Here is a 14,397-nt window from a genome sequence, read left to right as displayed (position 1 = left end):
GGAGCAGTGCTTATGGAGCCATTAAAATGCCAGCTTTCACTCTCACATGGCAGCATGCGGAGGTACAAGCATTTAAAGAGAGACGCGGTCCACTGCCTTGAGGCAACGCTGCAGATGACCTCATCTTTCACAAGAGCATTTAAATATGTATACTGCAATGTCGAAGTGGCTATACGAAGCACCGGCCGCCCCAAAAGAACACACATTTCCACTGCAGATCATTTTGAGTGGGCTACACAGACCGAAATAGTAAACTCGGAACTTGTGCTCGCGAAGAGCACGCGGCGCTTCCCCGTCCGAGGTCGCAGGCCGCCTACACCGGCTCTCACAAATACTGCCAATTGAAACTGCGAAAATATCGCTTGTTATAAGGCCGCCGTAGAGTGAGAAAAAGTTGTTAAGAAACCTTTCAGAATTCGGCCAAAGGATCTGCACTCGCAAGGCAGTTCGTAAGCGATAGCTTGACTTGCAAGTTCTGCTTTAGCGAGTGAGGTCGACCGTGACCGAGAACCCGCGCGCACACCTAACGTGGACTGAGAATAACGAATTGTTACGAACTTCGGTGCATGGGCTGAACTAGCAAACACTTCTTTCTCGTAAGTTCATTTTCCCATTGGTTGGATGGCTTTGATAAAGATTTGTCCCGCATCGTCATTCGTTAAAATATCCGGTTACGAAAATTTTTAGAATATACGACGTTTTTGTGGATACGTTGTGCAGGTTTTGCGAATCGAACTCACTGGCCATTGGTTCGTATAAGGTTGTGGCGCCGTCTAGTCACCAATACTTGAATAATATTAGCAAAATGCGACAGGTCGCTTTATGCACGTTCTCATAGAATAAATAATTTGTTAATATAACCTATATAGGGCTGAACTCACAAATTGTTTGGCGCACACGTGTAGTTTCCACTGGTTAGCAGCGTTCATAGATAATATGTCCGAAATCAAGCTTTCGTCCATTCTGGTGACAATATTTAGGCTACGGATTTTTATCGTGAGTTCGTGCCTAGACAGCGTATCTCGAAAGAAAACTGATACAACTACTTGGTTTTTTGAGGGTGACTTTCAGCCAATCCTAACACCGGAGAGAATGACAGTGGTAACTTACGAACAACAAGCTTATTTAATTAGCCTCTAGAGGTATTGTAAGTACGATCTAGTATTTCTGTTGTCTAAATCATTGCCTACAGACATTGAATTAGAATTTCATGAATTTTGAAATTGAATTTCATAAAATGTTCAAAACAAGAAGTTGATTTAGAGTAAAGTAAATTTAATTTTAAAATTTTAATGCCTGCTTTATGTCACTTTTAGATGAACTTAAGTGTAAACATAACACGCATTAAATTTCCTAGAGAAGCCTTTTTTCTATCATGTCATCATCATAGCGTTCTTAATCTAGAAAAAAGCCTCGTTTCAGTTTTTTTTTTAAAAGGAGGAGGGAACAGCAGACGCTAGCGGCAGCTAAACGGCGTAGTGTGTCTGACACTCCGGCAAAGCAACCACCTTCCCTAAAGGTAGTTTTTTTTTTCGTACGGAAACAAACACTACGGCACGCTTGAGGCATGCTTATGTTCGACAAGCCCAATGACAAAACGGTAGCGGAACCAATTGTTCCAACAAGGAAGTGCACCCATAGAGTGAACTTCAATTCTTTTTTCAACTTTTTGTACGCATACGACCGGTGCAGATACAATTTGACATTGCAGGCATTTACTCTCGTTATGCCTCTCAAATACAGAGTATCAAATCACTACTTAAATCATCACTCACGTGTAAAAGTGATGGCTGGTATGGTACAGCATCCCGCATCGCTCGATTCCATTTCGAATTCTTATCTGTCATTACGGCAGATATTCGATTAATTGATATGTGAGGTTTAACGTCCCAAAACCATCATATGATTATGAGAGACGCCGTAGTGGAGGGCTCAGGAAATTTCGACCACTTGGGGTTCTTTAACGTGCACTCAAATCTGAGCACATGGGCCTACAACATTTCCGCCTCCATCGGAAATGTAGGCACTGCAGCTGGGATTCGATTCCGTGACCTGCGGGTCCGCAGTCGAGTATCTTAGCCACTAGACTACCGCGGCGGGGTGTACGGCAAATCTTGGTGATCGTGCAGCGGGTGTCACTGCGGCATTTACCAAGGTTCCACACAAATAGCCATAGAAAGAGAATTTAAATACATATGGGCTTGAATTTTTGCGAGCTACGTAAATATATTGAGGGTCCGAGCTAGTATTTAGTAGTGATTGATTGCTTTTACATTCATTTTTATTGCCAAGAATTACGAGCGGGCAATCCTATAGCTATAACGGGGTTTCGTAGGCAGTGGATTTATGTACGAGCCAATGAAAGTGGGTGAAAACAGAGGAAATTTAGCAAATATAGGTTCCATCAACCCAAATTACGACTCGTTTCATCACGACGCACGAACTTAGCAGCCAATGTGAGTTACAGTGAAAAAAAATACAAATTGGCAGATCCCACATACCTGGAAATCGACGTTATGCGAACAATGCGGAGGGAAGGTGACCGTGTTGCATTTTTTTTATTGAGCGATACGTCATGACATTACGCTAAATATATGTACAAATTTTGCACACACAGACATATGTTGAAGAGCTGCAGATGTTTATTTAACCAGTTGTTTGCACTTGCGCAACGATGTCAACTGGTACATTCGTATTAGCAACACCAGAAGCTGATATGAAGCGCTGATGCTTGGGAAAACCTGGCCCTGGGCACTGCTACATAAATCAACTTCAGAGCATGGCACCTAACCACAACTGACGTTAACCCGAAATGACGGCTGTATCAAAAAAGCACATACCTAATGTTTATAAAATTGGGTAGGCAGCACTGAAACCACTACTGACGTTTCACGAAGATTAGCGTCTATTCGAAAAGTAGTTCTGAAACCTGGCGTAGCTCTGTGATAGAATGCTTGACTGCCACGCAGAATGCTTGGGTTTGATTCCTGCTGGGACCCTGAAATTTATTACTCGCATTGGTCGGGACGTCAAAGCTGTCTATGTCAGGTTTCTATAAACACTTACATTTATTCTATGCCTTCATTGGGTCGATGCGACTAATGTCGGGTATTGCTTAACGCTCACGCGTTAAAATTGCTATGTTTGTTGTCGTCGTTCCTGGGTACATATATGTGTCTATCACCTGTGGCACATACTCGCATACCAGCGGCACATACCCGCATGTGGGTATGTGCCACTGTCTGGCGGGAATTGTTTGACGACGTTCGCGACGGGATTGTAACATTATTTATGTCATGAAGAGCGCGTAATATTCGTCAAATCATCTTACTCTCCCATGCTAATTGTGGTTCACGCCATTTTAAAGGGGTGACCACGAGAGCACCCCTTTAAGCACCTACGCGGCTAGATAGATAGATAGATAGATAGATAGATAGATAGATAGATAGATAGATAGATAGATAGATAGATAGATAGATAGATAGATAGATAGATAGATAGAATCGCTCAAAGTGACTGCAGTTTACTGAGAAATGCTTCACCCCTAATACTAAGCTAACGCATACGCACTACTTCGAAAATTAGTTCTTCCCATTGGCCCACTACCTTCGATTAACAAAATCAAGCATCATCATTTTCCTCGATTGGATCGCTCAAATAGTTTTGACGTATCAAGACTTGCTTGCAAATGCGAACCAAAATCCCGTATTCTCACAAACGTTCGTTCGTTCGTTAAAACTCCTCGTAACTACCGGCACTACTTAAATACATTGGTAAATGTTTCAACGCTCATCTGTGGAAGTTCCAACCTTCTCAGATCGGGAGATAACTAAAGCTGAGTTGCCAAATGATACCGCCTGCTTCGGTGAGGTGACCCCGCCCTATGGTCTGAAGCGGATGACGTATAGGGCGCTTCAGATTTTAAGCTTGATTATGCACTTATGTGTCAGTCATATAATTCAAGTAAAAACACATCGCAGGCAGGTGTATGCTGAGAAGTAAGTATTTTCGAAATAAGCATCGGCGAGTCGCGATGTCCAGTAAAATGCTTGGCTGAATTTCAAGATGATTCTTTTCCTCAATATCCCTTTTGCGAGACGTCGCCAAACTCGACCCACATGAACCAGTGAAAATTTGAGATTGCAATCAGTGTTTTTTAAATTGTGCGACTTTTTTATGCTTGAAGTGTTGCAAAAATGGAGCAATAGTTGAAAAGCAAAGTACGGTAATGCTTGAGGAACGTGTGGTACCTAAGCAAGGTATGGTACCTAAATCAAGTCATAATACATAATGCGTGAGTATACGATAGGTTTTTGGCTAGATTGGTGGAGGGTAATAAAACTGGGCACATCAGCGTCGCTTAGTGCATGTTAGTTACGACTAATTAGTGTACGATGAAACAATCACTGTGTAAAATAAATTCAAAGCCAATATTAAGAAAACATGCAGCTGGTTCAAGTCTCGCTCTGGGTTACTGAAAGAAACACCTCCCAAAGTAAGAGATATGAGATAAAACAAAACAAGGAATTTACTTTAGCGCTTACCTGCAAGTTATACTAAAATATACATCACGAGCAAAACAGATTTTATAAGTTTCATATCTTGATGCTAGTGTTATATTCAGTAATGTGACTGTTTGGGTTTGACAAAACATATCAGTAAACTACGGCGGTGACAGACAGCATTTTTTTCTTCTGTACACGTGTCATTCTGCGCTACGATTTGCACATGCATTATTATCAAGTTTGTATGGTATTAGAATCTCTGCACCAGACTGGGGCGCTTTGTTTCACACTTCATCTTCTCGCGATAAATATTCGTGCTACACGCTTCGCAGGCAAGACACTAATGCAGCTTCACGATGGCACTGCTGCCTGCAAAGGACCACTATGTTTCTGTTTTTATTGCAAACGACCCCATTGTTCTTAGCCTGGGCAGAGTCACCACTTTCCCCATTTCTCCACAGTCGCTGCCTTAAATAATACACAATAGCTAACGGTGCATCCTGATAGCTCTAATCACCGAGTTCTACTGGTTGCTCAACCTTTCATTGTCTTTACGGGAAAGCAGGCTCATTGCCCGGGAACATGGCGTTACCCGCTTTTATTAGTGGCCATAGTAACTCCACAAATTTCTCATCTCCTGCCGTAACTCTTTCCATCTCATGCTTTCGCGCGAATAACACGCCAGAGAGGTTTTTTCGAACGCGACGCTGATGGCCACCACGACGACAAATCAAGCAGATCAGTGACAAAGTGGCCGCTACATCCGTCACGAACCAATGAACGGGCACCTGACCTGCCGATTGGAGCCACACAATGGCTGTCAGCGGTGAAAAATTATATCGCGACGCCCCTGGACGCTTTGTCGCGCCTGTCGTCCGCTTGTCACATTCTCGAGCAGGCGACCGATGCCACACCACTCGTCCGCAGCACGAGGCTGAAGAACCGCATTGGACGACGTCAAGACTGCAGCAGGCGGCGCCGACGGGTGTGTCGCGATTGTCGTGTGCGAATGGGGTTGCTCTGCGCTCATCTGTCATTCCGATGGCTGGAAGATTCGATAGCTTGCGCACAGGACCTTCCCCAAGAGGCCCCGCAACATTCCCGGTTCTTTTATTGCGCTCACTTTCTTCGTCACCTACCTCGCAAATCATTGCGTTGTTTCTTTTTTTTTCAGAACAGCGCTATTAAACCTCGATAGTTAGCAAGTTTTAATAACAGCAAAGTGCAAATCACTTTCAACGGTACATATAGGTTTTTTTTATTACAATGGCTCTGCACGAGTGCGAGAGCCACTAGTCTAGAGCCTTGAGTGTGGTGTGTTTTTTTTTTTTCAGTGGTATAAATATAATGCGCGAATAAGCTGACAAAAGTTAGCAGAAAGAGCTGTGAAGCTGAAGGCTCTTGCCGATACCCTATAGATTTATATTGAGCGCTCTGTAGCCCACACAGCACGCATCCCCACAAACACGACAAAGTCAAGGGGCCGAATTCACAGAATCTTCTGTTCGAAGAAGGCGCTTGCCATCGTCGGGTCTCTTCACTAAAAGGATGCTTAGCATCATTATCGGTCGACGTACTCTCTCATTAACACGAGTGATAGTTTTGTGAATGCAGACACATGCTTGCATGCGCTATATGATCGGAGCTCCATTCGCGACAACAAGAAAAATATCAGTTTCACTTAAGGACGAAGCAATGAGTGTGAGAGCAAGTTTATGAGCCGTCTTCTGATGCCTATTGAGATAGCGCACGCTCCAGTGACCACATCCGTCGAGCGATTCCGTCCTCTCCCTCTCCTCCCCTGGCGTCTTCTCATGTTTCTTACGAAAGACGGGAGGGAGAAGTGTTCCTTTTTGGCTTGATGAGCAACCGACAGCAGGCCTCGAAAGTGGGGTGGTGTTATCACATTCGCCCTGTGCGACGGCCGGCTCGTTTCATGGGTAAGATGGGCATGAATTGGATGAAATGAACATTTGGAAGTTTATTGCCTACCCTTTTTTCACATCTGTGTGGTGTTTCTTCGTTTATATACTGCGCTAATACGAGAAAAGTGCACAAATATACCTCACAATTTCGGCAGCTGCGGAGAAGAGCCGTCGTGCAGCAGTGGTCACAGGACAGGCGGAATTATCACTACTTAACTAGGGATATGGCCAAACGACTCGCAATTACAATGATGAATCGGTCTCAGCCGACAGCTCCATGGGTGTTGTTGCTTTGCCGGCATGCCAAGTGACCATCAGGTTCAGGGTGTCCCACAGGAACATATCAACACCAGCGGAGCTTGCCGCCTTACGTGCAGCTATGCTTTATATCAAGGACGTCCAGCCTCAAACGTTGGCTGTACTTTGCGACTTTAAGGCATCTCTTCATAGTTTCCTATCAACGTTACGATTAAGGTGACACGAACAGTTAGCAACCGAAATGAGAGAAGTCCTTCGTCAAGTTCAATCGAAGGGACATGACGTTATGTTCCAATGGTTGCCAGAACATTGTGGTCCTCTCGGCTACGACCTCGCTGATGATGCTCACCAGTCCACCCGTGAGAACACCCAGACAGCCCCAATACCATTGTCGATTACAGACGCTTCAAGGGGCATTCGTTCATTCGCTGACACAATGTCGCATATTTGGTGGAGCGCAAACCTAAACTGGACCCATCGAGGACACTTCAAGTCCTACCGCAATTCTCCCACCGTGACGCAACTTTATTGTGCCGCCTCTGGTTAGGTGTAGCTTTCACGAAAGCGTACTCTTTCCGCATAGGAGTGGCAGACACCTCCAGCTGTGACTCGTGCTACAGTGACGAAACAATAGAGCATATACTGTGTTTCTGTGATAGTTTTATGAGCGAACGCTACGTTAAACGCAATGTGCTGAATAGACTAGATGGCAGACAATTTTCTGAGTAGATCTTCGAACCGTGGCTCTACGCGTTGCAGACCGGCAAGGCGACGCAATTATTACTACTGTTTTTAAAATCCACCGGGTTAAGGGACCGCTTGTAGACGTTCAATAGAGAGGTGCACATTTACTTTGACGGTACTTTCTTTCCTCTTATTGCTTTCCTTAAATATTTCTTTGTTCCTTTCCTCTTAACCTCTTCATCCCTTCCCGCCAGCGCAGGGTAGCAAACCACACGCGTGTCTGATTCACCTCCCTGCTATATCCCTGCCTTAAATTCATTTCCTTCTTCATGCTCTTCCTACCTCTGAAGGCCTGATCCCACATATCCGTCGCAGCACGTCAGCGCGAGGCTTTTTGACGCGCCATGCCATCTACCTATAAAGAGAGTGGGCGCGCCTACGCGAAGCCACACGTTCTCATGCTTTGTATGAAAGAGGGCTTGACGTTGCGTCAAAAAGACGCGCGCTGACGTGCTGCGCCGGATTCGTGTGGTCAGGCCTTGAGTGTAAAAGAAAAGGCAGGGAGGTCAAACAGATGTGCTTCCGGTTCGGAGAGCGAAAAGAAGTAAAGCAGAGAGGACAAAAAAAAAAAAAAAAATAGGCTTCATCCTAATGCGCATATTAACACCACAGTTTGTTAGTCAGGTCTGCAGAGGTCGGTTAGTGATCTTGAATTATGTAAAAAATCATGAAAGAATGTATTTACGAAGACAAATATACACTTTGCGGTGCACATCATAAGTCGAACCGCTCGTCAAACAGTGCACCAGCTCTTGAAGGGATTCGTGGGCAACACTTTATTTCAATGCTGGCAGGTCAAGGAAATAAATAAGCCCTTTTTCAAAACGTTCATACCACGGCTACTTCAACACGGGAAATTCCTGTACCATAGCAATTGGACCCCATTTTCGGGTATGATATATGTAACGCGGGGTAGTCATTGAACTTTCACAAACTTGCTGGTGAAATTATAGCGCATATGGTTGATCACTTAGTTTATGAGTGCATTTTTTTACAAACACACGAGCAGCCTTAGAGTCTGGCAACGTTGGTGCACTCGCGAGTTGTGACGTAAGCATTCGCATTCCGGTGAACGATGTTGTTCCGTGGTCAGGCGAACGTCAAATTGAAATAATTTAGCCTTTTTCACCTTGGCACTGAACTTGAGCGATTCACAGCGGCTGAAACTTACGCAGAAGACGATGGCTCCACTCCCTCCAGCACATGGCGTCACACGCGCCAAAATGGTGATCGATGGCGGTTGGTGGGGTGTGCACGGTCGGCGACTTTTATGGCTTGTTTCGCACTGAAATATTCCTTCATGGTCCCCTTTCCATAACCCTATACACATAATACTCCCTCTACTTCAAGTTTTAGCTGAAAACAGCAAATCCTTGGGTGAACGTGTCATGGCCCCTTTAAGCAAGAATCGTCTAAAAGCGTGGAGTTGCAGACATTTGAGTAAGCCTGAAAGAAAGCTGAACTTGTAGTACGTATTTCCACGCACCATGCGGGTCTAGCGCTTTCGTTTTCAGCTCTCTCTTTCATCTCTTGCGACTCATCATTTTGAGGTCTTCGCTGAAGCCCTTGAAAGCAAAAAAAAAAATGCAAATTATGCATTAAAATAAGAGGTATACTATTGGCTTTAGTCCATTTTTTTGCAATATTCGCTTTGTACTGACACATTGATATAAAGAGACAGAGAAATAGAGAGACAGGGACATTTGGTATATAAAGTGTTACACCAGCGCGTCATTGTGTTCATAAACAAGAGTAGCAGACAGCACACTTGTAGAAGTAGCGAAAATGTATGTGCGAGTCGTACGTGCGAGCAGTGAGCTGTGTGAACTCTTATGAGCAACACATCAGAAACGGCAACAGAACGTCGAGCAAAGGGGCTAGAAAGGCTTCTCTTCAGTTGTTTTTTCGCTTCGTTCGCACAACGACTCACCTGTCTGCTTAAGGTTACATGTTGGTCGCTTCAAACCCTACATATTTCCGCACTTGACGCCCGCAAACATCAATATGTCGGTCAGAGTCCGCCTTATTCATAGCATTTTTGATACGTTCGTGCTTACATTCCTTCCTATCTGAAAGGTTGGCGCTCAGTGCCTCACGGAATGCCCGAAAGGCCAGAGTCTGACGTAACTAAAGAGCGCCCACCAAGCATGACCGTTCGGCAAAAGGTGAACACCATGCATTCGCAAGCGCATATCACGAGCCGGGCTTTCCATAGTGTTGCCACTGGGGTGCATGGAATCGTAAAAGCGCGTGCTTGGGCTACCCAAAAAGTAGGTGCTCACGTTTATGTCGGGGCGATCACAATTTTTTTGTTGAATTTTTTTTTTCATTCCGATGCACCCACCTGTGTCACTTGATTGTAAAAGACACACCATTTTCAGGCTGCACGAGCTTCCGTATGAAGCATAATCTACCACAGCTGCCATACATATATGAGATCCTTCACGAATCTCACTTTCTGTGTTGGTTCCGGGATGATTGAAGTTTTAAACGCCGTATGACATGGCAATCTTGAAAAATGTATTTGCTTTACTAACATTGCATGAATGGGGACAACTGCCATGTTGGCCTAGTGGTTATGGTGGTCGACTGCTAAGCCGAAGGTTGGGGCATTGAATCTCAACCGTGGCGGCCATATTTTAAATGGAGGCAAAGCCGCACGAGGCACATGTACTTAAATTTAGATTCATGTTAAAGAGCCCTAGGTGGTCTAAAGTTGAGAAGCCTTCCACTGTGGCCTCCCTAATAATCAATCATACCAAGGTTTTTCGACGTTCAACCACAACAATTAATATTATTACAAAGAGCAACAATGATAGCATTTTATTATTATCTTTTACTCTCACACAGTGCATTGTTTGTGGGGTCCATCGTGAAAAACAGTGCTATGCTAAACCGACAGATGCCGCTCCAGCCCTGCTGAAAACTATGTTGATCGGCGACTGCATTTCAAAAAATCTCTAACCCTAGAATCGTTAAGAAGATAATTGCACGTTATCCATATAACGTACTAGAAAATGCAGCAGGCGAACAGAGTGAACGAGAAGCTGTGTGAATTAGTCTTCATACGTAACCTAAATGCAACATTCATGTCCCCTGCGTGTCTACGCACATTCAAGTCACCGAGATGCGGCAGTGTTTTTGAATTTTCATTCTCATAACATTAATAGTCGGACTCTGCACCAGCTCGTAAATGAAACATTTAGGGCTAAACTAAAGGTACTGTTTTATTGATGGGCGAAGCGCTGCGTATTTGGGAAGTGGTTCGCATAAAGTGAATATTTTATATTATAGGTAGCTCACGCGCTACAGTTATGTTCGTTTCTACATCAACATGTGATCTACAAGTCCAAACTAACACAGTGTTATTTCCAGCTGTCCTGGGCAAATTCGGATTATTGGGCGTTGCTGATTATGTTAAAAGTAATTGTCGAAGTCAAGATTTGCAGCCTCTCTGCAGTAATCAGGACTGTGCTTGAAGACATCAGACACCACGTGAACGCATACGTACGAAGGACAGGCCCACTGCAAGGAGGGAGGCTAATGTGACTTACTGGCATCAGTTCCACCCTCCCCACGTGACCCCGCCCTCGTTCGTGAACTAGAGCGCACACCTTTCTCTACTCCCAGGAGTCGTCGACAATGTTAAAGCGTGACACAGCTTTCAACCTTTCCTTCCTGACGTTTCGAGATAAACGCATACATTTTAATCATCTCCCACCAACACATCCCTCCCTCCACTTTTCAACGTTCAGAAAATGTCTGTCCTCGTAAAGTTTACTGTGTTCGACTCAAAGAACCCTGCGAACTTCGCGTTCTCCACCCTACTTCATCTTTTCAAGCACAGGCGTCGTACACACGGCCATATCAAACCAGCAATCTTATTAGTGACGCCATCACACCTTCAGTTAAGAACACATCAAGTCATCTCATCTGCCACGTCGGCGGCCGGTAGCTGAGCGTTTTATACGCGGCCTCTTGAGGCTCATTCACACCAGTGAACATCAGAGGTAGAGCGACTAAGTTGGTTCCAATTAAATTTTTCAGGACACTTTGCTGAAGGGGACTGAATGGCGGGCTTTGCTAAAAAAAAGTAAGATTGGTTTCACCAGCTGCTCAATTATGCAGTCGACAATATCCCGAGTCCCACGTGAATCCGTCTGATCGGGATTTAACATCATTGCATGCTACCAAATGGGAGGTTTTCTTGGTGTTGTGTGCAAGACACTTTGTGGGAATTGTCAAAGTGTTCACATCGGCGAGACCGGCAGCTTCAGAGAGCGCCTGCGCCAAAATCAGGACGATTTTGATAGCAAGGAAATGGCATCATATTCACTGGTGGAGCATGCGGCTACGACTTATCACCAGATTGACTGGATGAAAGCTAGCATAATCGGCGAGGAAAGAAATTGGAAATCACGCCTGAATCTCGAGTCTTACGAGATATAGGCATGATGTAGGCGGTATCTCGGTTCCGATTAATAATAATAATAATAATAATAATAATAATAATAATAATAATAATAATAATAATAATAATAATAATAATAATAATAATAATAATAATAATAATAATAATAATAATTGATTGATTGATTGATTGATATGTGGGGTTTAACGTCCCAAAACCACTATATGATTATGAGAGACGCCATAGTGGAGGGCTCCGGAAATTTCGACCACCTGGGGTTCTTTAACGTGCACCCAAATCTGAGCACACGGGCCTACAACATTTCCGCCTCCATCGGAAATAATAATAATAATAATAATAATAATAATAATAATAATAATAATAATAATAATAATAATAATAATAATAATAATAATAATAATAATAATAATAATAATAATAATAATAATAATAAAAATAATAACAATAATAATAACAATATATGTCAGGTTTTATGTCCCAAAACCTTGATATGAGAGACGTGAAGGACTCCGGAAATATAGACAATCTAGTTATCTTTAACGCGCGCTGACATCGTACAGTACATGGACTTCTACAATTTCACCTCCATTGAAATGCGACGCCCGCGACCAGAATCGAATCTGTGACCTTCGGGCCAGCAGCCGAGCACCCTAGTCACTGATCCAACGAGGCTGACCCGGTTTAGCGTGTTCCTTGTTGGCTGTACCCCTCGATATAAAAGGTACATACTTAATATAAATAAAGGAAATCTACCCTCGTCCTCCGCGTATTACTTGCGCCACCTTCTGAAAAATTATAAGACACTTATAATCGGTTGGCCTCCCTGTGAACAAGGCTTCCGTAAGAAAGCAAAAACGCCTTCTTTTTCAAACTTGCATTTGGCCCGTGTGTGCTTTTTTTATTTAATCACTGATGCAGTCACTCGACTACAAAATGAAACAGCGAGAAAGGCTGAACCAAAACGTTTCTTTCCGACTACATGCGATTTGAGTGCAATAGCACATTTTGCCCCATACCTGGTCGTACGACCTCCGAGAGCCGCTAGTGTGAATGAACCATTACGGTCATAACCCGCACACGGAGATAAAAAGCGACACATATAGGACTCAAGCTCTCTGCCATGACACACTGAAAGAATCGCGGACGCGTATGGCCCGTATATTCCTCACACCTGGAATAGCGGGATAGGTGGCAACTGCATGCGCCGAAAGTTATAGCCACCAGAGGGAAAGGGCAAACTGGAATCCACCAGTTCGTAGCACAAAGCTGCAAGGAAATGCATTCGGATTTCTCAGGAAGTAAGAAGGCTCCTTAGTTTGAATAAAATTCGTCCTGGTGCGGTGATCGAGACCGGTACTGATGTTTTCCGAACTGGTTGCTCCACCAGTCGAGAAAACCGAATGTTTAGAAATCGTCCACACGTGGTTGCATTAACCGACAACTAAAAGCGTGAACGTGGGCACTGGCAACAAGATATCGATTCTGCCTGTCCTTGCGCTTTCAGCTTCCTTCAGTTCAGCGCGCTTCCCCAGAACTGTCTAGCCGTAACTACTATACGGTATACAACCAACACGAAAATATTCGTGCAGCAGTCATTTATTAAAAAAAAAGAAAAAAATGTTTCTTCATCTCCCTGTTTTCCTTCTCAATTTCACCCTTGACAATATATCCTGCCCCGTCACATATAAATCGGTGATCTGAGATGTCAGAGCGCTTGCTGCCTACAGGTTAGGCCCTATATTAAAAGCGCACGAGCCATGGGGCCAGCAAAAATGCCCGTTTATATTTCTGTGACCACAGTTTGCCAAGAAACTAAGAGCTGCCTGTCTTCTGCCATTTCAATGAGGTTTAGAAGAAAAAAAAAACTTGACATGACTGCGCTTCATGGAGTCCGCGCAGCTTATATATGGCACCTGAAAATGTGCCACAACAAAGGCTGCTCTCACGCGAATACTGCGTATGAGGTAGGTTGGCGTTATACTGAGGGAAATATTTTAAGCCAAACGAATTTGTATGCATAATCATTTCATATGCGCTTCGCGAGCTTTTCGTATCACTGTCACGAAATCCGTATGTTTGTCGTAATAATCTCCTAACTTTTGTACAAGGAAGCAGAAAACCTGCGAAATACGTGGGCTGCATGCGACATGTATTAGTCGATAAAAAAAAGGTAGCAGTTCGGGGCACGATGGAAGCTTCTAGAGATGTAACATTGGGAAGCACGGGGTGTTACGGGGAGCCGGCGTTTCGACAAGCGGACTTATCTTGTTCATGGTTTTGAAAAAGAGAGAAGTCTACTTATCGATGCGTCGCTTCCAGTGACATTCCATGGTCAGAAATGTCACACGTTTTCGGAGAGGTGTTTGCCGTGATGTGTTGAGAACACTCAAGCAGGTAGAACTTGCCTGTAATAATTGTTCGTCAGCTTCTCGCTTACGAATGATACTTGTTATTAACAAAGACATACAGCCACAGTTTGATCATGATGCTTTCCTAGTATTCAATTCTTCTTAGTGCTTTGCCGCATAACGTC

At 44.0% G+C, this 14,397-nt stretch overlaps 1 long non-coding RNA gene across 3 annotated transcripts in view; it reads left to right on the top strand.

Moving 5' to 3' along the window:
• The first annotated feature begins 430 nt into the window (after positions 1 to 430).
• Positions 431 to 14,397, top strand: part of LOC119176075 (uncharacterized) — a 116,365-nt gene continuing 102,398 nt past the window's right edge. For all 3 annotated transcript variants that reach the window (XR_005110411.2, XR_005110410.2, XR_012886772.1), the window contains exon 1: positions 431 to 596. This is a non-coding gene — a long non-coding RNA (uncharacterized LOC119176075). The remainder of the gene's footprint in view (positions 597 to 14,397) is intronic.

This window comes from Rhipicephalus microplus, chromosome X (assembly GCF_043290135.1).
Source record: "Rhipicephalus microplus isolate Deutch F79 chromosome X, USDA_Rmic, whole genome shotgun sequence".
NCBI classification, from domain to species: domain Eukaryota; kingdom Metazoa; phylum Arthropoda; class Arachnida; order Ixodida; family Ixodidae; genus Rhipicephalus; species Rhipicephalus microplus.
This window is presented reverse-complemented; position numbering and strand designations above follow the sequence as displayed.